Raw genomic sequence first — 25,863 nt, forward strand, 5'->3', positions numbered from 1 at the left:
TGAGGGAATTTTTTTGGACTGGTAAATTGTTGAAAGGTCTTAATGTTACGAGAATTGTGCTGGTCCTTAAAGTGGAGGTTCTGAGGAAAGTGACTGATTTTCGTCCTATAGCTTGCTGTAACACTTTGTAAAAGTGTATTAGTAAGATTATAGTGAATAGAATTTGAAATAATCTGGGAGATATTGTGAACAAAAATCAATCAGCATTCATTCCAGGGAGGTCTTTTTTAGATAATATACTCCTTGCTCAAGATCTGATGGTGGGTTATAAAAATAAGAGAGGAGTTCCTAAATGTACCTTAAAGATTGAAATTCAAAAGGCTTATGACACGGTGGATTGGAAATTTCTTAAAAGAATCCTTTTGGGATTTGGGTTTCATCCGATAATGACCCAGTAGATTATGGCGTGTGTGTCATCTTCGTGGTTCATGTTGAATTTTAATGGTGAAGATCATGGGTTTTTTTGAAGGGAAAATGGGACTTAGGCAGGGGGGGTTCTCTATCTCCTTACCTATTTACTTTAGTTATGGAGGTATTTAATCTCATCCTTTTGAAGAAAATTGAAGATTGCCATAAGTTTAAATTTCATAGTATGTGTATGTCCCAAAGAATCACCCACTTATGTTTCGCTGATGATTTGTTAGTTTTTTCTTATGGAAATGGGAATTTAGCTAGACTTATAAGGGGTGCTCTTGATGATTTCAAAAAAGTTTCAGGGTTGACGGCTAGCATGGAAAAAAGTCAGATTTTCTTTAGTTGTGTTAAACCCAATATGAGAAGGATTATCTTGGGCATTCTTCCTTTTGATATTGGTAAATTTCCTTTTAAATATCTTGGAATTCCTATGTGTGTTACTAAGTTGTTTTGCAGAGATTGTAAACAACTTGTTGAGAAGATTAGGACGAGACTTCTTAATTGGAAAAATAAGGCCTTGTTGTTTGTTGGGAGGTTGCAACTCATAAATTCTATTTTGACTACTATTCATGTGTATTGGGCCTCGATCTTTAAAATTCCTATTGCCACTATTAGTGAGATTAAGAAGCATTGTAGAAGTTACACGTAGGCGAATGGAGAGATAGTTAAAGGGAAAGATAAAGTCAAGTGGAATGATATTTTTAGGCCTAAAGCTTATGGTGGTCTTGGGGTGAAGAATTTAAGGAAATGGAATGATGCACTGCTAGCCAAACATGTGTGGAATATGATTAATAATAAAAACTCTCTATGGGTCCAATGGGTGAAAAAGAATTACATTGGTGATAGGAACTTTTGGGATATTTTGCAGAAGAAGAGTATGCGTTAGACTTGGAAGAGGTTTCTTGAGGTGAGGAAAATTGTTAGGCCACATGTAGTTTCTTGTGTGGGAAATGGGATGAATACGTCTCTTTGGCATGACTGGTGGCACCCTATTGGTATTTTAAGCACTATTATATCTAGAAGGGATTGGGTTAGCAATGGGTTTATTGATATTTCTTTGGTTAGTGATGTTATAGTTAATGATTTCTATTTATGGCCGATGTAGTGGGTGGATGAATTTCCTGGATTGAAGGATGGTCCCATGTTTTGTAATAATTCTAATCAATTGAATGTTACTATTTGGAGAGATAAGAATACGGTGTGTAAACAATTTTCATGCAAACAGGTGTGGAGAGATATAAATAATTTTGGTGATAAAGTTCCTTGGCATAATATTGTGTGGTATGGTAACTGCATTCCTCGTAATTCATTTATTTTATGGTTGGCTATTTTGAATAGATTGAAGACCCAGGATCGAGTCAAAGGTTGGGAGATTTCTAGTACTTTACTTTGCCCTTTTTGTGTTGTTACTTCTTATTCCCATGATCACCTCTTCTTCAAATGTGATTTTTCTCATCTTATTTGGAGTTATTTCTATAATAAGATCGGGCTTAATCTCTTTTATGAGGATTGGAATGATTTAATTTTGAAGTTGAGCATTTCCTTCAAAGGGAAGTCAATTGAGAATTTGGTTAATAAATGTGTGTTTGCCAGTTGCGTTTCCCATATTTGAAAGGAGTGAAATTCTAGACTCTTTAGTAGTATGAGTAAATCGCATAAGGTGGTACACAACAGGAGGCAACGCACCATGCATTTCCCTCATACATCTTTTCTCAAGCTTCTTCAGCCTATTAGATTGATCAGCAACACTTGAAGTTTCAGATGAAGATCCAATTGCTTGAAAATTTTGCTGAGGCATTCCATTTCCAGTAATACATTACCAGAGCTCCTCATCCAGCCCGTTCAAGTAGTCTTGCCTGCGATCAGCCCACTGATCATAGTATTCAGGGATGAGCATAGGAATCTTAGTTGAAGATCCTAGCAGATGAGAATAAGAAGTCATTAAATTCAGGTTGAAATTCGCCATGAACGTACGGATGAATTTTTTAGAAAAACTTAAGATAGTTTGAAAGCAAATTGCTGAAACAATCAGAGATTTCAAGTAGAACACTCGATTCAACAAATCAGTTGCATAATCGAATCACAACTGTAGATCAAGAAAAATTTTGACAACAAAAGGTTCAGAAACTTTTGAAACCATAATTGATTCAAAAACCTTTTGAATCAGAATGAAAATCAGATCACAATGATATGATTCCTGCTCTGATACCAATTGATCAAAGTATTGAATCGAATAATGAAAGTAAAATCAGAGTTACGAGAATTAAGGACACCGAGATTAAATAAGATCTTGTTTCAACTCAATTATGCTTCATAGTTACAAAGAGAGAATTAGACAAGACATACTCCTCAAAACTCTTCTCTAACTCTAAGTAACGTTTCCTATTTATAGGGAAACAATAAATCATACAAAAAATACTAAGACAAGCATTCAACTTCGACTAAAAAGGATGCCTTAGTAAATACATAACGAAACTATCGAGAACACATATAGCACAGACTTCGACATATTACAATATATTTTCGACCTTACAGTTTCTTTAGCCTCTTGGCAAGTTGTTGACTTAACTGGGTAGTAGTAGTAGTAGGGACTGCGGTACTCACTGGACCATGGGGTTCTGTGGAGGATAATATGGTCTGACTGGGTAGAGGCGGGGTAGAAAGGTATGATTCAATACCTTTCGTAGCCTCTATGTTATATGTGACTTCTTTAGTTTCAAGTCCAACATATATCAAGACGTGTACATGTAATCGTCTCAGTGGTCTAAAAATATATTGGTCTTTCGAGAGTGTGTACCTTTTGAGATCGCGGGGAATGAAGAGATGGATGTCATTGCCCATGCTGAGTCTTGCATCCTTGTGGAGGTTTGAGACGCACAAAGACCATAAACGTGCGAATGTGAGTTCAGTAGGGTCTGCTCGTGGATTCTACTTGGGAATGTATTGAAGAAAGTCATCCCATTAGATATGCCTGTAGTTCACATCATTTTCTGTGAAGATGCTCCACACCAGTTCTAGTAGCTTGAGACCCATGTTGTTTGTGCCTGCGATTCTCCCAGAGAGACTCCGGATGATGAAATGACAGACATATTTCCAGATCACAGGTAGTTGGTTCTTCTTGAATTCACTTATGCCTCATAGTTTCTTTTGATATCCCGTCTGATATAGAGTAGATCCACACAATTAACCGTCTATTTGATATTGGTTTATGTGTAACTAGTATGAACCAAGAAGTTATAGAAAGAATGGGTTTAATCATACTTTTCATAAGAAAATATTGGATTTTCTGGAGGAACACTTTCAACAGATATCAAAGGATCAATACAGTTAACTTTGTAAGTATCCAGTGAACACTTTAGTACATGAGGACCCGACTACCAGTGGAATGTGTGGTCTCCGACTATTTTCCTGTTCCTTGTTTGGTTGTGAGCTTAGGGCAGAACCACACAATCGATTGTTTGTTCGATCTGGATTGTATATGATTTGTATACAATAAGTACTCGGAGGAGGAACTAGTAAGAATCATTTTTTACTTAGCATTCATTACATCAGAAAATATAAGGTTTTCTGGAGAAACATAACATACTTTTCGAAAGGATAAAGAACATTTTTCAAAAACAAAATGCTTATGAACTTACTAGCTTTATGTTGATACTCTTTCAAAACCTACTTGTATTATCAGGACACTAGTAGACAGGTACACACACCGGGTTCAAGAAGATAGAGCATAGTAGCTTTGATTCATTACTTGTATTTACTTTTGGAGTCAATCATGTATGATTCAACTGTAATGTAAACATTATACTATTAATACAGTGGTTGTTGTTGCTTTGATTACTATTATTCAATTGTTGTGATACTGTACATGACGTCCTTCGCCCTTGAATGTTTTCGCCATTTCGGTTAGGGAGTGTGACATTTAGTGGTATAGAAGGCTTTTCAAAATCAGAGTTTTTGTTTAAAAAGCAACCACTTTGGCTCTGATACCAATTGTTGAGAGAAAAACTTTTGAGAAACACACTTGAACAAATGTTAGAGCAAGTGATATAATGCGGAATGAAGTTTAACTTAAAGGTTCATAAAGCTCAACAATAATAAGAAGTTAGAGTTGTTAGATAGTTAGATGATTAGATGCGGAAATGTAATTGCGGAAATGTAAGGAAATATAAATGACAACAAGTTATATATCAAGTAAACACTAAACTGATTCTTAACAAGATTTGCAATTAAACACTAGTTAATAGATGCGATCAGTTTAAAGTGATTGAAGTCACAAGGACTTGATCCGAAGGAGAGTTTGAAAGAGATCTTGAATATATGATTATAAGTTCAGAAAGATCTTGAGGATCAGATAGAATTATGATAGAGACTAAGTAGTGAAAGAAGAGATATGTGAGAAGAGATGTATTTTTCATTAGAAGCAGAACACTCTATTTATAGAGTTTTGACAACATACAATAGAAATAAAAAAAGACTATAATTCAAAAGAAGTGTCCATGCAAGGCACACTGGACAATACATTGTAAATACATAAGTTAAAAACTAAGTCTTTGTTCCAGATGAGGTCGTTGCGGATGGCTTCAACATTTCTCGTTGCTGTAGCAAAAACATCATTGCGGTAGTGATGAGGACTTCGGATTGAGGTTTAAGAGGGTCATTTTCTTGATTCAATAGATGTCTTTTTGATTCTTGCATGTGTTGTATTAGTATGTTCCGGAATACGGCCCGATGTCGGGGCAGTTCCCGAGGAATGTTTGTATGCTTCCGAATTTCGGTCTGATGCTGGGCAGGGCCCGAGAAATGTTTATATGTATATAATTAGGTGATTATGCTCATATTTTGTGCATTAGTAGTTATGCTCATATGTATGCTGAGCCTTGCTTGTTGTCGGGCGGGGCCCGATGACGGATGCAGTCTTCTGTCGGGCGGGGCCCGATGTCGGACAAGGCCGATGTCGGTCAGTGCCCGAGGTAGCAGGGAGGGGCCCAATGTATGTTATATGTGTTTATGTGTATGGTATGTGGTAGTTTGGGGAGACTCACTAAGCTTCATGCTTACAATTTTCAGTTTGGTTTCAGGTACTTCCGCTAGTAAGGGGAAGAGCTCGGGATGATTGCATTGCACACACCACAACTTTTAGCCTGGGAGGATTCACTATGATATTTATACATGTGATTTTGATACAGTATTTTGATATTGTGTTTTGAGATACTATCACTTATGTTTTATAAGATGTTTTGGGTTACCATGGTGTTAGCTATAAATTTATAATGAAATTTTTTGACCGTATTTTTTGGTTGTTTCAATTGGTATCAGAGCCTTGGTTTGAGGGATTCGGGCACACTCTCGGGTGTGTCTGAACTCAAACTGAGAACTTGGGATGAAATTTTTCAAGAGAAAATCATTTTTATAAAAGAATTTCGAAAAGAGAAAAGATTTTTAGAAGAGAAAAGGGTGAGGTGCATGCAATCAGCTGTGCTCAAGCAAGTACTCCCAAATTACCCGTACAAGTTTATGTTATGATATGCTTATGAGAAGTTCATGCTAGATTAGGACTAAGGATCTAGGAAGGATGCCTAATGTTCCTGTTATATGTGTATCAGCTTTATGAACTGCATGCTAGTACAGATTAGTCAGTAATATGATGGCCTGACTAGGATATGCTTGATTGTGTTTAATCGAAGCTTAAATGTTGCTTGCTTTGTGCTTTTAGGAGTTCTAGTTATCTTTTACTAACTAGTAAATGAATATGTTAAGTTACATATTGCAAGGACTTAATAATTTCAGAAGGTTAGGTCTAGATTTCACAGCTCTTGTTTGAGTCCAACCCATGTATGGTAGGATCTATCATTCGAAGAATTATCTAGTCTTAGTGATATGTAATGGAATTCATGAGCTAGTTGGGGGGAGATAGAAGGGACTTCTTATGCAGATGATGGCGGAGAGTGGAATGGTGATTACCTTAGGGAAAGCCTAGGATGAGCTTAGCGCATGAAGCAGTAGTAGTAGAAGGGACTTGGTGAAGCCAAGGCAGTTCTTGAGGAAAGTACGGATAGATGTGGAAGGTAGTATGGGCCTGTACTACTAGAAGCATAGGATCCGTACACGAATCAAGGAAGGCTAAGACGAATCCAGGGAACTTGGAGTGTGTATGATCCCTCGATGTATGATGAGTATCCTGATGTTTATTATGGTGTATTTTTAGTGTGGTGACGCTACGTACTACACCAGTTGGCACTTCAGGCGTTTGTGAGGGATCAGGCTCAGGCTCTTGATATGGCCAGTTAGACGAGCATAGGAGAGAGTTTATCTTATCTGAGGTCACGCACAACATTTTAGACCATACTCCTTTGATCTTCGGTACGATCAAGGAGGGTATCTTGGCGCAATTGGATGAGAAACTGAGTGCATTCTGCACTGAGGTGGCGGCCATGATGGGGTCACGCACATTGACATTCAAGGAGTTCAGAGCCTGTAGAGCTCCTGACTATTATGGGGCTCGGGACCCCATTGCTAGCGGCAGATGGTTGGCAGATATCGCCAACGCCTTTCACATCAGCAGATGTCCCGAGGGGGACAACGTTCAAATTGCTTCTTGCCTCCTGAAGGACAGGGCACGCAATTGGTGGGAGGAGGTTGGGAGAGCTATTGGAGATGATCTCGCTATTGATGCGATGACTTGGAGTGATTTCTCGGCCAAGTATAGGGCCGAGTTTGCACATGTGATTGAGGTGCAACAGCTTGTGAGGGAGTTCCAAGACCTCCAACAGACTACGGAGATGGTGGACGAGATCACTGCTATGTTCGGGGAAAGGGCCCTTCTCGTTCCACGGTATGTGGTGGATGAGGAGATGAAAAAGGACTAATATCATGAGATGATGCAGAGTGATGTCCGCCAGTTTGTGGGCCGATCCAGCTGCAAGATGCTGGAGGATATGATTGCTAGAGCTTGGGAGAGGGAGATGGATTTGGAGATGGAAAGGAAGAGGAAACTAGATGGGGTTCAGGCACATAGTACGGGAAAGAAGCCCAAGGCATCAAATCACAGATCGAGGAGTCAGCAGGGCCGTAGCCGGTGTGGCAAGTGTGGCAAGATGTGTGAGGGGGTGTGCAGGGTGGGGAGTTCGGGCTGCTTGAAGTGCGGCCGAACTGGTCATATGAGTCAGGATTGTACAACTACCACCACCACCATAACAGTTTCAGATCTGATTTGCTTTCAGTGCAATCAAAGGGGCCACAAACGGGCCCAATCAGGTTTAGCAGCAGCACGACATGTGGCGGTGCCCACTCCTGCCACGTTGAGGATTACATATGGCCGTTAGGGCCGGGCTAAGGCGCCTATGGCGAAGAGCAGGGCTTTTCAGCTTACTACAAAGGAGGGACGTGCAACTCCCGATGTTGTCATGGATATGTATTCTCTCCTCATCTCTTTATTTTTATTGATTATCGCTTATGTTTACTTGTTTTGTTATCATATCGTTCTTAGTGAACGGTTGTGACAACCCCATATTTTTCAAATTAATGTAACATTCAAAAAGTCAAATATAACGAACTATTTGGAATCAACGAAATTAGCTTCAAAAATGAAGTGATCTAAAATCTTAATTGGGATTCATAGAGTGTTAGATATCGTGCCATGGTTTCCAAAAACATAAAGAATGCTCAAATCCGAGTTATAACGAAGAAGTTATGACCAATCAAAAATCCACGACACACCCGGTAAAACACTGCTAAAACATAAAAAGTGAAATTTCAATAAAATGCATTTAAGCCTTAGGTATCTAAACGAAAGTCATAGATTACTTTATACCATGAGCATACATAAAAAGAACGCCCCAATCTGACTGCATATGAAGAAGTTACGAATTTTCGAAGTTTCGTAACAGCGGTAGACAGCTATAAACTCGAAATAAAGATCGAGCGATTTTTAGCCGACACAACCTAAACGAGAGTTGAAGGTCTCTACAATAGTAGTACAATGGTAAAAAGACAAATGAAAACGGATGTCGGATAAAGAAGTTATGGATTTTTAACGAAATTATCGTTTCCCGGACTATTAAATAAAATATAATTAAAAATAAATTCAAATTTAGCCGACAAAATCTAAATGAAAGTTGTAGAGTATTTTCTCACCTTCGCGTGGATATAAAGAACGCCAAAATCGGAGTTCGTAGGAGAAGGTTACGGATTTTACAAGTTCGAGATACACAAAACGAGACGATTTACGCCCAGCGTATCCTCGTACGCCCAACGTACTCGGATGCTAGGCTCCGGACCGTCCACGTCGCCCCCTACTCCTCTACACCGTCCCGTCCGAAGTCCGGCAGTCAAAGACGCGGTCATGGATGATGCACGTGTACGCCCCGCGTAACCTCGTACGCCCAGTGTACCGAGGGCCTCCAGCCACTATAAAAAGGATGGGAGGGTTCCGGGCATTTGTGCTCATTTCTCTCTTCTCTCTCGCAATTACTCCCCGTTTAGCATCCCGAGACGACCCCAACACCCCAGTTTCATACCCCAGTCCCGACGAAGGTCCGAAGCCCCGAGATTCTCGAGAATCTCGCCACTTTCCGGTCAAAGTGCCGCTCGAGAAAAAGCTTGCTTTCTTCGAATCGTCACACTTTCCAAGTGAGTTCATACCCCTACTTTTTTCACATCTATTTCATGTTTTAGGAGGGGAGGGGGGAAGGGGGAATACAAGTGCAATACGAGAAAACATATCGCTTTATATAGATTTAAATATAACATGTATATTTTTAATAACTTCGATATCAACATTTTACTTTACATGCAAAGTTAGTATTACATTGAGTTTTTCTCACCAAATGGAACACATTTTTGGAGAAACTATAATGGGTACAATTTGCAGGTTATTCATTACATCTTTACTTAAACAATGTAAAAATGAAACACTTTCATCTACATGAAATATAGAATTTCTTTATCGTAATTCTATTAATACTAAGTGTTGTGAGATATTCAACTTCAACGTACTCTCAAGTACGCATTTCAAGCCCTGTATTATAAACCGTAATCTCTTGGAAGGAGAGCGTGATACTTGTGTATAGATTTATATGGGATTGACAATCCCTCACCTAAACTGTTAGCTACAGTTAGACCGGCAGGTCTGGGGTGACAAACGTCATAACACTACAACGCCTGAAGAACGTTGTTACAGGCAGTCTGGGTCAATAGCATGGTTATAAAACTCACCCAGAAGTATTAAAATAAGTTTGATTTACGAGACTCTTGAATGCATTCAGTAAATATATTATTTTGAGTATAAATTTACTTTCTTCATTTGAGCACGAAAGATACTATTGCACTCCAACCTTTGGGACTTTTTCAAACTATATGTAGAAAATATTGTATTTTCTGGAAAACACATTAATCTATTTTTACTAAAAGACATGCAAGTTTCAGTACAAAAACAATTATGAACTCACCAACTTAATTGTTGACACTTTTTCGAAACTACTTGTATTTCTCATGGAAATAGTAATTCAGGTAACCATCAGCTTTTGGAGAAAGAACGCTAAGGCGTCTATTATTAAAACATTTTAAATCATCATATTTGTAGTATTCTTTTGAAACATGTATTACCCGTAACAATGGAAACTTTTATTATATTTATGATGGTTGTGTTACTTTCTTTACAATATTCAACTGTTATGATACTACGTGAAGTCACCCACCCCCGAATGTTTCCGCCATTCTGGTTTGGGGGTGTGACAGATTGGTATTAGAGCATTGTTTATAGTGAACTAAATATATCGAACCACATAAGATATACAAACTATAAATGAAAAGGGACCAAAAACCCTCTGACAAAATGTGACAACCCGTAATTTTCTATACAAACCATTTGAAGCCAATAGAAGTAGAACAGTTACAGTGAAAAATCAGACTTCGGGTATAAGTTTGGCAGTTTTTCAGGATTTACACTTAAGGAGATATCAGGAGAGTGGATGCACTAGGGTTTTGTGCAACACTGTTATTCCAACACTCTGTTATATTAGAAATCATTTCAGGAATAAAAATATTTTCTGCCAAAAATATCTCAAGACTATAAATAGAATTCTGAACCAAATTGGTTCATTAGTTACATTCCATTTAGAGAAAAGCCAAATTCTCTCTCACAGATCTTCGGGTTTTTATCCCAAATTGTGAGTACTTCGATCTAGTTATATTATATAGCTTAGATTGTGTTTAGAAACATCAAAATCGGACCAAAACCCCAAGATTTAGGAGTTTACCGCCTAAGAACACTTGGGGAGTAAGCTCCATTTTAAGGGCCAAAAGATCCCAATGCCCCTTAAAGCCTTGGAACTCAAACTAGTAGCCTCCATTACATGTTTAGGACACCAAAATCAATTCGAAACAAGGATGAAAGTCAGTTCATGGCCAAGGAGGTTCTTGAGCCATGAACTCCCTGTTTAAGTGCCAAAATGCCCTAAATGCCTTCATTTAACCAAGAGACTAGCATAGCACATTACCTTGATGTGTCTAAGACCCAAAACAATCAAAATACCAACACCTAGGGGTGTTCACGGCCGCAAACACATGGCCAAATGGTTCATGGGCCGAAAACTCTAGTTAGGGGTGTTTTGATGCCACAAACACTTCCTAAGTCTTAGGCTTGAATTTAGACATGTACCCTAATGAGTTTAGGACTAGCTAACACACTTAGAACACCAAGAGTAAGGTGTTCACGGCCCAAAAGGTTCTAGGGTCGTGAACTCCATAAAATGGTGCCAAATGGTGCCATAAACTCTTCTAAAGCCAAGTACAAAAGCCTAGTTTAGTTCCTAGTTAATTTAGAGACTTGAAAACACCATAAACTTTCCCCCAAAGGAGATTACGGCCGTAATCTCCATGGGATATGGTCCCAGGGCCGTAAACCCCTATAAAGGGGGCAAATGTCACCCAAACACTTGATTAAGCCCTGAAACAATTCACCAAACTAGTTGTATAAATGATAGGCTTCATTTAGAGACCTTGTTGAGAGTTTACGGCCAGGAGTTTACTCCCTTGGGCCGTAAACTCCAAATCATATGGTCATTTGACCATAAACCCCCATAAGAGGCCTTGCACTCCTTTGTTGCAACCCATTTGCCTCCTAGCACTTGACCAATAATGTTTTCCTCGCATTAAAATGCTTTATACTTGTATAATTAGTGTTTTAATCACTAATTATTTATATACATATGTCTTCATATGTAATTAGGATCATTGTGTGTGTCTAAAGTCTTCACTTGACACCAAGCACTTGTCCGATCATTCCTTACGATAACAGTCCATTCAATTCCAATCACTTCAACAAGTGAGTTCATACCCCTTAATCAATGTTTTAACTATTTTTAAATGTTTTATGGGGGGGGATACAAGTAGAATCATGCTACTTATTATATCAATCACATGTGATTAATAAGCAGCATTCAAAAGATTTACTACTCATTAGCCGTTTTACCAAACAGTTTCCTTCAAATGATTTTCATAAACACTTTATATGTTTAAAACTCCTTATTACACTGTACATTTTACTCTGTATATTACATTTCAAACTTATTTACAATTGTGTTTCAAACAAATGTTTCTTTATACTAAACCATTTTGTCAAACCATGCCTTCAAAACCCTTTTATAGATCGACATCAAGTTGATATTTTCTTAGAAAATATTTATGTTCAAAGGTTTTTACAAAACTTATTTTATGCTTTTATTATAAATTGCATGCCTCTATATGTATGGTTATATAAGAAATGTTTAAAAGACTTAGGAAGGCTATCCACCCTATTTCCTTTTCGTGCTTGAGATGTGGTCTGGTGAGATATCGGGTACCGTCCGAAGGTCGTTTAAATATTAGTTATATATTATGTGTACATATATAGTCATAAAAGGTCTTTCCAGTTTATCCAATGCCCTTGGATAGCAAGGGTATACATCCATGTTCATACGTACCAGTTATATTACTAGTAAGCTACCATATGGGTAGTTTAGGAAGATATTAGAACTACTACTAGAACGCGATATCACACAATGAGTCAGTTCATTCATGAGTCAATACTTGCTAGATAGAGAGAACATACATTACAGCTAGAACATTACAGTACATTACTATACAATTACATAATTACGTTTACATAGAGATTTTGTTATAAGCATGCCTATAATTGTATAATTATATAAGTAATGTTTAAAAGACTTAGGAAGGCTATCCACCCTATTTCCTTTTCGCGCTTGAGATGTGGTCTGGTGGGATATCGAGTACCGTCCGAAGGTCATTTAAACATTAGTTATATATCATGTATACATATATGGACATAGTAGTTCCTTTCAGTCAGTTCAGTGCCTTTGGGTAGCAAAGGCATACGTTCATATACTTTTACATGATTACGCTTACATAAGTACATATACATGAATATGTTAACAAAATTGTGATCCACTGTATCGGAGCATGCCTTAAATGTCATGGCCCGAGTTGTAGCCAGAGTCACTTGGAGGGAGAGCGTGAGTTTGCGTATAGATCTATACTGGATTGACTATCCTACACCTTGTTGCTAGCTACAGCCGGACCTGCAGGTCTGCGGGTGCCAAACGTCATTCCGTTTTTACGACCATTCGTATGTCGTTGTTACCAGTCAATAGTATGGTGCAATTAATCACATGATGCCTTAATATAAATCTGGTTTAAGGTAGTTAGTACAACAGTAGTTCCTATAATACAACACTACAGTACTACATTAATTTCCCCTTTTTATATTTTAGTGATCATTTCACTTAAACATTAAATGTAAAAACTATATTTTGTAAATGATAGTTACACTTGGGAAAATTACACACTTTTACAAGAAACGAACATTTAAAACAGTTAAGTCTTGGTAGAAGACTACATTGAGAACAGTTAAGTCTTGGTAGAAGACACCTTTATATAAAAGTAGGAATCATAGGGATTTCTAGGGTTTTTCAAACGTTTACAATTGTTTTACAAATATTTTTATACTTACAGTTCATCTACATTTTTCCATACTTACAGTTCATTTACAAATAATTTCTTACATACAAATTAAGACACTAAAATACTTATGATCTCACCAGCTTCAAAGCTGATACTCGCTTTCAAAATTACTTGTATCCTCAGGTCATCATAGACAGGTACCGATGCAAGGATTAGGGAAGATGGAGCTCATTGAAGACTCATCTTTCATTTTGGTTTATGCTTTAGTGTTTATCAAAATTTGACAGAACACAATTGTATAATAATTATATTATTAATGCAATGGATGATGTTGTTGCTTGTTTACTACTTTTCATTGTTGTGATACTGTACATGACGTCCTCTGCCCCAGAACGTTTCCGCCGTTCTTGGTTTTGGGGTGTGACACAAAACGTTTTCATAAACGATACTTTTAATAAATTAAAGTTATATGCATATTTATTTATAAAAGTATAAGTACACGCATGCATCAGTCTCGTATCATAGCAAAACTTTAAAAAGTATTAAGGGAAGTTGCGACACTACGACTAGGCCTCGGGATATGTAATCAAATCGAGAATAAATATAGCCTGATCAACTATATTTATCCTGGATGTGACCAACATATGCCGAGAAATGGTTGTAGTGAGTAACAAGTCGAAAACATACCAACGAAATTACTAGAATCAAACTTACAAATTTGAAATACTATAGGAGTATTTTATAGAACCATAAGAGCTACAAAAAAAATCGTGCAAACCCCCAATATTTAGTTAAAATTAGGAAATCGTCAAATAAATATGTTCTTATCAAAAATCACTTTTTCACCCAAGTTTTCTTACTTCTACTTCTCGACCAGACAAAATGGCAGGATTTCACATTCCCGGGGACCCCTACTATCCCAACCAAGGAAATGGAGGTTGGATTGAGGACGACCCAAAAGAGAATTGCGAAGAGGAAACTCCCGAGGAAGAACCAAAAGAGGAATCCGAAGAGGATCCTGAGGAAGACCCAGACGAAGAATCAAGAGAGGAAGGAGATGGTGGGAGCACAGACTCAGAGCTAGGGGTGTGTATGGGGCAGTATGGTTCGGTTATTGGTCAAAACCGAACCATAACCATTATGATTGGTTAATGCATTTTTGTAGCCATTGGGTATGGTTAATATTGGTTATGGTTAATGGTTTTTGTCGGTTAACGGTTTTGGTTAATGGTTAATATTGGTTAACCATAATGTTCAAAATAATATAAATGGCGAAAGTATATTGACATAAAAAAATAAAAACGAAATACAAAAAAGTCCTCGACGCCAATGTTTGTAACCTAGCTTATAATAATAGAATAAAATGTGTACCTTTCATACTCAGAGTGAGATAATACATAGTCACATTCAAAATAAAAAACATTCAATAAAAAATATAAAACATTAAAAAAATGACATTAATAATTTCATATATTGATAATTGATATTAACATTAAAATAAAATCAAACATTCATACACGTTTAATGCGATTAAATCAAAAACTATAAAATAAATAGCCAAACATTTAAATTATGTGTTATTTGGAAAAAAAAATCCAATCACTCATATACATTCAATGTGACTAAGTCAAAAAATCATTCGAATAGGTCTATAAAGTGAAAACAATCTTTGATTAGGATTATGAGTGTGAAGATTAAACTAATTGTGAATAGTGTTTATAAATTATAGAATTAGCCGATTAGGAATTACAACATTAATGAATAATCTAACTATTGGAATGATGGGAAGATTGTGTGTGTCTGCGTGATCAGCCTTTGATGGTTTGATTGCTCATTCGTCTCCTAATAAGTAAAGATTAATGAATTATATTTTGAAATTCGAATGGGTCTTAAATAAGTTTGACTATTATTTTATATATAATCTATAATTTTTATATATTAAAATATAAAGTAGCGGTTCGGTTAATAATGGTTCGGTTAACCTATAAAACCATAACCGGACCGTTAGTTATCGGTTAACAAAAATTTGAAACCGAACCAACGGTTTTTAAAATGGTTCGGTTATTATGGTTCGATTATATCGGTTAATTTGGTTTTGGTTCGGTTTTTCGGTTATTATGCTCACCCCTACTCAGAGCATGAGATCTACAACCCTCCCCGAGGAGCAGTTCCCCGATGAGACTTTTAGGGCCCAACACCCTGCTGGGCTATGGATCTGAAGCAATGGAGTAGGGAGCAAGAGCAACGCCCACCCTACGGCATGGCGCGAAGCTTTTATAACCTTTGTAATGGGGGTTCGGCTGACAGGGCCCTCCCTGTCATGGTTCGTCACATTGCCAACCAAGGCGAGCAAGCAAGAGAAAATGCCAACCAACTCTTGGACATTGGGGCTACCAATGCTATCAATGCGGTACGTCTTTGTCGTCTCGACAAAGAACACGATCGGAAAACGAAGCACACATTTTCCCTTCGGAAATACATTACTGCTAATAGAGCCGAAGTAAGGGCGTTCCGTGAGCAACAAGCCGCAATGGAAAGGCTTATCATCGAGGTTGAACATCAAGTAGCCCGAGCTAAGGCTTCCACAACTACCTACCATGGTCCGCAACGCCCTACCCGCTCAGAATAGAATGCGTACTTCTGACGCTATATTTATATCTACCGGCTAAGTGTTGGTGTTACCTTTTCTTATATAAATGTAAACCCGACGGATTGTCAGTACACAATTCGGAGGCCGGAATGCTGTCAAATTTTCCCATTTTCATTGATGTAACCTAGACCTATAAAAGGTCAAATTTTCCTGATCGTTGTATCATATACTAATATCAATGAAATTGGCACGCATTTATTACTTCCTTGAGTATCCCATTAATCATACACTTGTTTTCTTTTTAATGTTTCCGTTAACATACAAAAACAAGAAATGTTCAGAAGTAAAATTTATAAACCTTCCTTAATCATTTCAAATGACTTATCAAGTATTCATCTCTTAACTTATGGCAGAATCATGCCACCAAGAAGGAATCCCTGACGTTTCAATACAAACGAAGCGCCAGCACCCCCTCCAGCACCCCTTCCAACGATGGATGCTGCTACCTTTCAGGCTGCTGTAACAGTTGTGGTAACCGCAACAATGGCGCAAATGAGTAACAATGGATCAGGAGGAGGGATAAATAGCTTTACAAATGGCCAAACCTAAGGTCGTTCCGGGGAATGTACTTACAAAGACTTCTCCAACAGCAAACCTATCCCCTTTAACGGGACTAGGGGAGTGATGGCTCTATCCCAATGGATAGAGAAAACGGAAGCTGTGTTCGAGATATGCTCATGCCCTAAAGAAAGGAAAGTAAAATTTGCCACCTGTACTTTCTCCGAACGAGCCCTAACATGATGGAATGGCCACGTCAAGTCACTAACTCTGGTGGTGGCAAACTCCATGGGTTGGGAGAACCTGAAACGAATGCTGCTATGGGAGTACTACCCAAGAGGCAAGATTCAGAAGCTCGAGTAGGAGCTTTGGGGCCTTACGATGGTAGGCTTGGACATCATAGGCTATACAAATAGATTCAATGACTTGATAATACTTTGCCCAGGAATGATGATCCTGTAAAGCCAAAAGGTGGAAAGGTATATCTGGGGGTTGTCACCCCAGCTTTGAGGAAGTGTGTTAGCTCTTAAACCCACAACGTTCGACAGCGCCAAGGAATTGGCACAATTTCTCGTTGATCATGGGGTCTGCCAAGGTGTCACAACCATCGTCGCATAACCAACCAAAGGAAGCAACAACAATGACAACAATGCCAACAACAACAAGAAGAAGAAGTTTTGGAACAAGAGAAAATGTTAAACTTCGCAAGAACCTTCAAAGAAACAAAGAGTGGCGGTCCATGCCGCTATTGCACCCACTGCTGTTCCCGCTACCCCCATACCAACGAAGCAATATGCTGGGAACCTGCCAAAGTGCAACAAATGCAATTACCATCACCACAGTAATTGCCGGGAGATGCACTGTAAAAACTGCGACAAGAAAGGCCACACTGGTCGTTTCTGTAAGGCACCGGCGCGACCAATCACCCAAGTTCCTGGTACTGGAGTAAGCCAAGCATGTTATGGGTGTGGGGAAACTGGGCACTTCAAGAGGGATTGCCCTAAGGCGAAGAATACTGGCCGTGTAGGAAGAGTGATGGCAATAGGGCAGAACGAAGCAATAGCCGATCCCACAGTGGTTACGGGTATGTTTCTCCTCAACGATATTTATGCATGCATACTGTTTGAATGTGGTGCGGAGAGAAGCTTTGTGAGTCATAAATTCAAACACTTACTTAATCAAAAACCCCAAGCACTCAATAAAATATTCATTGTAGAAATGGCAAATGGTAAAACGGAAAGCGCAAACCATATGTACATAGGTTGTACATTAAATTTAAATGAGAACTTGTTCCAAATCGATCTTATGCCAATTACTATAAGAAGTTTTGATGTCATCATCGGTACAGACTGGTAAAGCCTTCACCATGCCGATATACTTTGTCACGAATGGGCCGTTCGCCTCAATCTACCAAGCAGCAAAACTCTTATCATTTTTGTTGACAAACCCAGCACAAATTTACAAATCATCTCCTGTGTCAAAGCCCAAAAATACCTTCTCAAGGAATATCATGCCTTTCTAGCCCACGTGGTAGACAAGAAACGAGAATTGAAAGACATTAAGGACATTCCGGAGGTCTGCAATTTCCCAGACGTCTTCCCAGAAGATCTTCCAGGAGTCCCACCGGAGCGCCAAGTCGAGTTCAGGATCGACTTGATTCCCGGAGCTACGCCAGTAGCAAAATCGCCTTACCGTCTAGCCCCAGCCGAGATGCAGGAACTGTCCAGTCAACTAAACGAGCTGCTGAGCAAAGGCTTCATTAGACCAAGCTTCTCACCATGGGGAGCACCGGTCCTATTCGTAAAGAAGAAGGACGGATCTTTTCGCATGTGTATTGATTACCGGGAACTGAACAAACTGACGATCAAGAACCGATATCCCTTACCGCGCATAGACGATCTGTTCGACCAACTACAAGGTGCAAGCTACTTCTCAAGGATCGATCTAAGATCTGGATATCACCACCTGCGAGTCCTAGAAGGAGACATTCCCAAAACGGCATTCCGAACTCGCTATGGTCACTACGAGTTTGTAGTGATATCCTTTGCATTGACAAATGCACCAGCGGTGTTCACGGACTTGATGAACCGAGTATGTCGTCCCTTCCTGGATAAATTTGTGATCGTGTTCATAGATGATATACTCATCTATTCAAGGAGCAAGGAAGAACACAGACAACACCTTCGCCAAGTTTTGGAAACATTAAGGACAGAGAAGCTATACGCAAAATTCTCAAAGTGCAAATTTTGGATTCGGGAAGTAGATTTCCTAGGTCACATGGTCAGCAAGGAGGGGATACACGTGGACCCATCCAAAATCAAAGCAATCGAGAACTGGACAACTCCAAGGACTCTAACAGAAATTCGGCAATTCTTGGGCCTCGTCGGGTATTACCGAAGGTTCATACAAAACTTCTCAAAGATTGCTAAGCCACTTACCACCCTGACTCAGAAGAGTGTAACTGTGACAACCCAAAGTTTATTTTGTTACATTACCCTGTTACCGTTAACGGAATATTCCATTTTATAAAAGTTCCGTTAATTAGAGGTCGCCAAATAAATAAATGTTTTATTTATTTATATTATATGTCGTTAACGTCGTGATAAAAGAAATAAAGACACTTACTTTACATTTCCATATTAATTTGGAAAAATTTAAATTTTATTACGACCACTAAATCGGGTGCGACCAAAAGCCCCGTTTAACGACAGTGTCAGGTAGATCCCCACTGAGCTCCAACTCCAACCCATATATAAGGGGGAATGGACTTCATTCCACCCCTTTTCACTCTCTATCTATACTCTCTCTCATAAAACCCGATTTCGTCCCGAAAACCGCAAGTTTCCGCCTCCACATCGTAAGTTCTTGTACCCTAGCTTGTTTTACAACCTATTTCATGTCATTATAGCACAAAAATCGACCATTTAATCTGTTAAAAAGGAGTTTACGGCCTGAGAGCCTCCTTAGGTCGTAAACCCCTAAAAAGAGGCCAAAATGACCCAAATTTGTCCCTAAAAGCTTGGAAACTAATTGGGGATTTAGCCTAGGAGTGTGTCACACCCCAAAACCACGAACGGCGGAAACGTTAAGGGGTGGAGGACGTCATGTACAGTATCACAACAGTGTAATATAATAAACAAGCAACAACATCATCCATTGCATTATAAGTAAAGTTTTAATACATGTGTGTTCTTTCAATGTAGTAAGACACCAAAAATATACAATCAAAATAAAAGACGTGACTTGTCTGCTCCGTCTTCTCAAAACCTGGCCATCGTACCTGTCTACTGTTGACCTGAGAATACAAGTTATTTTGAAGGAGAGTATCAGCTTTAAAGCTGGTGAATTCATAAGTAATTAAGTGTCATTGTCTTGCTTATGAAAATCTGTTATGAAGGCCATGTAAACCTTTAAATGAAAATGTTGATGTATGTATGAAAACCCTAGAAAATCCCTTATTTTCTATCAGTTTGAGATGTGGTCTTCTACCAAGACCCGAATGTTTTGTTTTTGACAATGTAGCCTTCTACCAAGACCCGAATGTTCTGTAAGTAAAATGATAGCTTTTCCTTTTCTATTGACTAGTACTAAAAGTGCTTAGTCTAACTCATCGTTTATGTGAATATATCACAAAATAAAGTAAAGTAGGAAAAATATAATTATGTAAGTATTACCCTTGGGTAACTAGGGATAACACGACATCGATGAAGCGAAAGGTATAACCTAATGAACATCCGAAGATTGTTCAATTAACCTATGTGGCGAACTGTAGGTTCCAGGAGTGGTTAGTCCCGTAACTGACTTTACATCGCTGTAGTCGAAGTAAATAACCTAATGAACATCCGAAGATTGTTCAATTAACCTATGTAGCGAACGGTAGGTTCCAGGAATGGTTAGTCCCGTAACTGTCTCCTAATATATGTAATAACAACCCAATGAACATCCGAAGATTGTCCAATTAACCTATATGGGGAACAGTAGGTTCCAGGAATGGTTAGTCCCGTAACTGTCTCCTAATATATGTAATAACAACCCAATGAACATCCGAAGATTGTCCAATTAACCTCTGTGGCGAACACTAGGTTCTAGGAATGGTTAGTCCCGTAACTGACTCTACATCGCTATAATCGAAATAGATAACCTTATGAACATCCGAAGAGATTCCAATTAACCTCTGTAGCGAACAATAGGTTCCAGGAATGGTTAGTCCCGTAACTGACTCCCGTTGAACTGGGATGGGCTGGAATGATTTACTGAAGGTACTAATAAATCATCGTTACGAATCGAGTTTCAAGTATTCATGTAAGTATACACAGGTAATTGTATCTACGTAAAGGTATTCATGTAATGTGTTCTTGTAATCGTATTCATGTATCATGTAGGCATATGTAAAGGTACTCATGTATCAGGTAATGTACTAGTAAAGACTCATGAATGAACTGACTCTTGTGTGATTCCTTGTAATAGGAATAATGTTTGATATCTTCAAATTATCCCTATGATAATTTACTGAATGGTAATTAGTTGCTCAAGTAGGTTTATACACTCTTACTACTCAAGGGTGTGAGAAACTAAATGAAAGATGTAAACTATAACATCAATACATATATAAGAATATAAGTGTATATGCATAGTTTAGTTCAAGAATGTAAAATGGTTTTGTAAGACATCTTATGGGTTTTGAACAATACTTCACAATGACTTGGTGTCATTTTAATATACATTTCAAAAGTAAAACATTTGATAACAAGGTATTTTTAAAATTTAAAACCATTTCATGCATCGCATTTTGTAGTATGTGAAATATGTTAAATGACAAACACAGTTATAAAATACATATTAATGATTTAATAATATGTTTATTTCTACTTGTATTCCCCCCCCCCATTAAAGCATTTAAAAATCATTTAAAACACTGATTAGGGGTATGAACTCACCTGTAGATGGTGGTTCGGATGAACTGAACAGTATAGGATTGCTAGATGACAAGAGAGGACTTGTACACACACTACGATCCTAATGAACATATAATCACACATATATGCACTCAATTAGTCTCAAATTACTAATTGATAATGTTAATACATCCTAGCACATATTAAACACTTTATATAAGTGTTTTAAGCCCTTCGGATTGCTTCTAAGCAATTGTGGGACAAGGCACTTGTGTTTAGGGTTCCAAAGGACCCCATATATGAGTTTACTCCTCATATACAAAAACACATGGAGTTTACGGTTGTAAACTCTTGAGTTTACGGTCGTAAACTCCCAACCATGGGTGTATTGTGTGTTTTGGAGTTCCAAATGATTCCTAGAATTATTCCAACTTGGTGGTTAAATTCTTGGAAGGGTTTAAGGCATAGAAACACTCCTTAGAGGAGTTTACGGCCCTAAGGCCATTTCCTTTGGATTTTACGGTTGTAAACTACCTTGGAATGTTGTTTTTGTTGTTTTCAAGCCTCAAGCACAAGTGGTATAGGTTCTAGGCTTTTATTCCAAGCATATGAAGACTCTTGACACACTTTGGTGCCCCTTTAATGAGTTTACGGCCCATGAACCATGTCATGGCCATAAACTCACTTTGTAATGTGATTCTTATGTGATTAGGGCCCTTGATTTATTGGAAACAAGTCTACGTAAAAGTCCAAGGCTTTAGGTGCCTTAAAAGCACCATTTGGAGCTTGAATTTGGAGTTCACGACCTAAGATACTCTTGGGCCGTAAACTCGCAAACTTGGGTGATTCTTGCTTGATTTTATGTCCCTAATACACTCCTATACAAGTCCAAGGCAGTAGCAAAACACAAGGGTCGGTCTAGGCTTTGTTTCGGGAGTTTACCGCCCAAGAACACCTTGGGGAGTAAACTCCTAGATCTAGTGATTTAGCCTTCTAAATCATGTTATAAACACATATAAAGCTTTCTAACACTACTAGAAAGAGGTACTCATGATTTGGGAAAAAACCCGAAGATCCTTGAGAGAGAAAATGGCTTTTCTCTAGTTGGAAATGCGACTAATGAATGAATTTGGTTCAGAATTCTATTTATAGTCCTGAGATATTTTTGGCAGAAAATATTTTTATTCCTAAAATGATCTCTAATATAATAGTGTGTTGGAATAACAGTGTTGCACAAAACCCTAGTGCACCCACTCTCCTGATATTTCCTAAAGTGTAAACCCTGAATTACTCAAACTTACGCGAAAAAGTCTGAAAATTAACTGTGACTGCTATAACTTCTATTAAAGTGATATAGTTTGTACAGAATGGAAATTTCGGGTTGTCACATCATCCCCCTGTTAGAAGGAATTTCGTCCCGAAATTAGAATTTAAGCAAATAAGAAATTACAATTAACTAAGCGAAAAGGTGAGGGTATTTCAGTTTCATCTGATCCTCACGTTCCCAAGTGAATTTCGGTCCACACTTTGCGTTCTTGCTCACCTTCACTATCGGGATACGGCTCTGCTTTGTTTGCTTGACCTCTCGGTCCATGATCTCTACTGGGTCCTCCATGAAGTTGAGGCTCTCGTTGATCTCGATCTCGTCGAGTGGAATAACAAGAGTCTCGTCGGATAGACACTTTTTCAAGTTTGACACGTGGAAGGTAGGATGTACGTTACTGAGTTCTTGCGGTAGATTGAGCTTGTAAGCTACAGGGCCGATTCTCGCGAGAATCTCGAAAGGCCCTATGTATCTTGGATTGAGCTTCCCATGGTTTCCAAAGTGTATCAGGCCCTTCCAGGGTGAGACCTTCAGTAGGACTCGGTCGCCCACCTGGAACTCCAATGGTTTCCTACGCTTGTCAGCGTAGCTTTTCTGTCGGTCTCTAGAGGCTTTCAGTCGTTCACGAATTTGAACGATCTTCTCTGTCGTTTCCTGAATGATCTCCAGACCCATAAGAGTGCTTTCGGGAACTCGTCCCTTAGCTAACTGGGTATCACCCACTTCAGCCCAACACAGAGGGGATCTGCACTTTCGGCCATAGAGGGCCTCGAATGGAGTTGCCTTTATGCTCGTGTGATAACTGTTATTGTAGGAAAATTCAACAAGGGGTAAATAGGTATCCCAAGCTTTTCCAAAGTCAATCACACAGGCACGCAACATATCTTCTAAGGTTTGAATAGTTCTCTCACTTTTCCCGTCGGTCTGTGGATGGTAGGCTATACTCATGTCCAGCCTAGTTCCTAGGGAACTTTGTAATGACTACCAGAACCTCGAAGTGAATCTACTATCTCGGTCCGAGATGATAGATAAAGGAACACCGTGCAACCTTACAATCTCCCTAATGTAAGTTCTGGTAAGTTTCTCCATCTTGTTTGTTTCTTTGATCGGTAGGAAGTGTGCAGACTTGGTCAGTCTATCGACGATGACCCATATGGAATCAAGTCCACCCGTCGTCTTGGGCAACTTGTTTATGAAGTCCATAGTGATCCGCTCCCACTTCCATTCTGGTATCTCCGGTTGTTGCAGGAGACTGGAGGGTTTCTGGTATTCGACCTTAACCTTTGCGCAAGTAAGGCATTTACTCACGAAGGTAGCAATATCTGCTTTCATGTTAGGCCACCAGTATAACTTGTTAAGATCCAGATACATCTTATCTGAACCCGGGTGTACGGAATAACGATTGTTGTGAGCTTTCGTCATGACCAAGTCTCTGAAGCCACCGTGTTTCGGTGTCCAGATCCGATCCATGAGGTACAAGCCTCCACCACCCTTGACTTCCAAGTTCTTATCCATCCCTCTAAGGGATTCACCAGCCACGTTTTGAGGTTTCAAAGCGTCGAGCTGAGCCTCCTTTACTTGCGTGGACAAGTGTGAATGGATGGTTAGAGTCAAAGATTTAACCCTACGACCAGAATATTCCTTCCGACTTAGGGCGTCGGCTACTACATTGGCTTTACCCGGATGATAACGAATATCACACTCATAATCACTGAGTAGCTCGACCCACCGTCGTTTTCTCATGTTGAGCTCTTTCTAGTCGAAAATGTGTTGTAGACTCTTATGGTCTATAAAGATCGTGCTTTTTGTACCATATATAGATCGTGCTTTTTGTACCATATAGGTAATGTCACCAGATCTTCAGAGCAAACACAACTGCTCCTAGCTCAAGATCGTAGGTGGTATAGTTAACCTCATGTGTCTTCAGTTGTCTCGAGGCATAGGCTATGACTTTACCTCGCTGCATCAGCACACATCCGAGTCCTTAATTGGATGCATCGCAATAGACAATGAAGTCTTCTATCCCGTCGGGGAGGGATAGTATCGGGGCGGTGCACAAGGCTCGTTTGAGCGTTTGGAACGCTCTTTCCTGCTTCTCTTCCCATTCAAAGGCCATGCCTTTCTGGGTTAGGGTTGTTAGAGGTTTCGCGATGCTGGAGAAGTTCTGAATGAACCTGCGATAGTAGCCAGCGAGACCTAGAAATTGACGAATTTCTGTAGGTGTCTTAGGTGTTGACCAGTTCTCAATGGCCTTGATTTTGGAGGGGTCCACGTGTATACCTTCTTCGCTAACAACATGGCCTAAAAATTCGACTAGCCGAATACAAAATTTGCACTTGGAGAACTTCACGTAGAGCTTCTCTGATCGCAATGTTTCTAAGATTTTACGGAGATGTTGGCTATGCTCCTCCTTATTTCGAGAGTAGATGAGTATGTCATCAATGAAGACGATGACGAACTGATCCAAGTAAGGACGAAACACCCTATTCATCAGATCCATGAATACTGCGGGTGCGTTAGTTAATCCGAATGGCATCACTACAAACTCGTAGTGCCCATAACGAGTTCGGAAGGCTGTCTTGGGAACATCCTCCTCTAACACTCGTAGTTTGTGATATCCGGATCGTAGATCTATCTTCGAGAAGTAGTTGGCTCCTTGAAGTTGATCAAATAAATCGTCAATGCGGGGCAAGGGATAACGATTTTTAATGGTAAGTTTGTTGAGTTCTCTATAGTCGATGCACATGCAAAACGATCCATCTTTCTTTTTGACGAACAAGACCGGTGCTCCCCATGGTGAGAAGCTTGGTCGAATGAATCCTTTCTTGAGAAGTTCGTTAAGTTGACTGGAAAGTTCCTGCATTTCAGCTGGTGCCAGACGATAAGGAGATTTGGCTACGGGGGTAGCCCCTGGCACTAGGTCGATTCTGAACTCGACTTGGCGTTGCGGTGGTAAACCGGGAAGTTCTTCTAGGAATATGTCGGGGAAGTCGCGCACTTCAGGGATGTTCTGAATGTTTTTCGATTCTTGACTTGTATCAACGACGTGTGCGAGGAATGCATGGTACTCCTTTCGCAAGCACTTCTGAGCTTGAATGCACGAAATGATGTGAAGGCTCGTACTA

Source organism: Lactuca sativa, chromosome 2 (genome assembly GCF_002870075.4).
Source record: "Lactuca sativa cultivar Salinas chromosome 2, Lsat_Salinas_v11, whole genome shotgun sequence".
In the NCBI taxonomy this organism is placed as follows: Eukaryota; Viridiplantae; Streptophyta; class Magnoliopsida; order Asterales; family Asteraceae; genus Lactuca; species Lactuca sativa.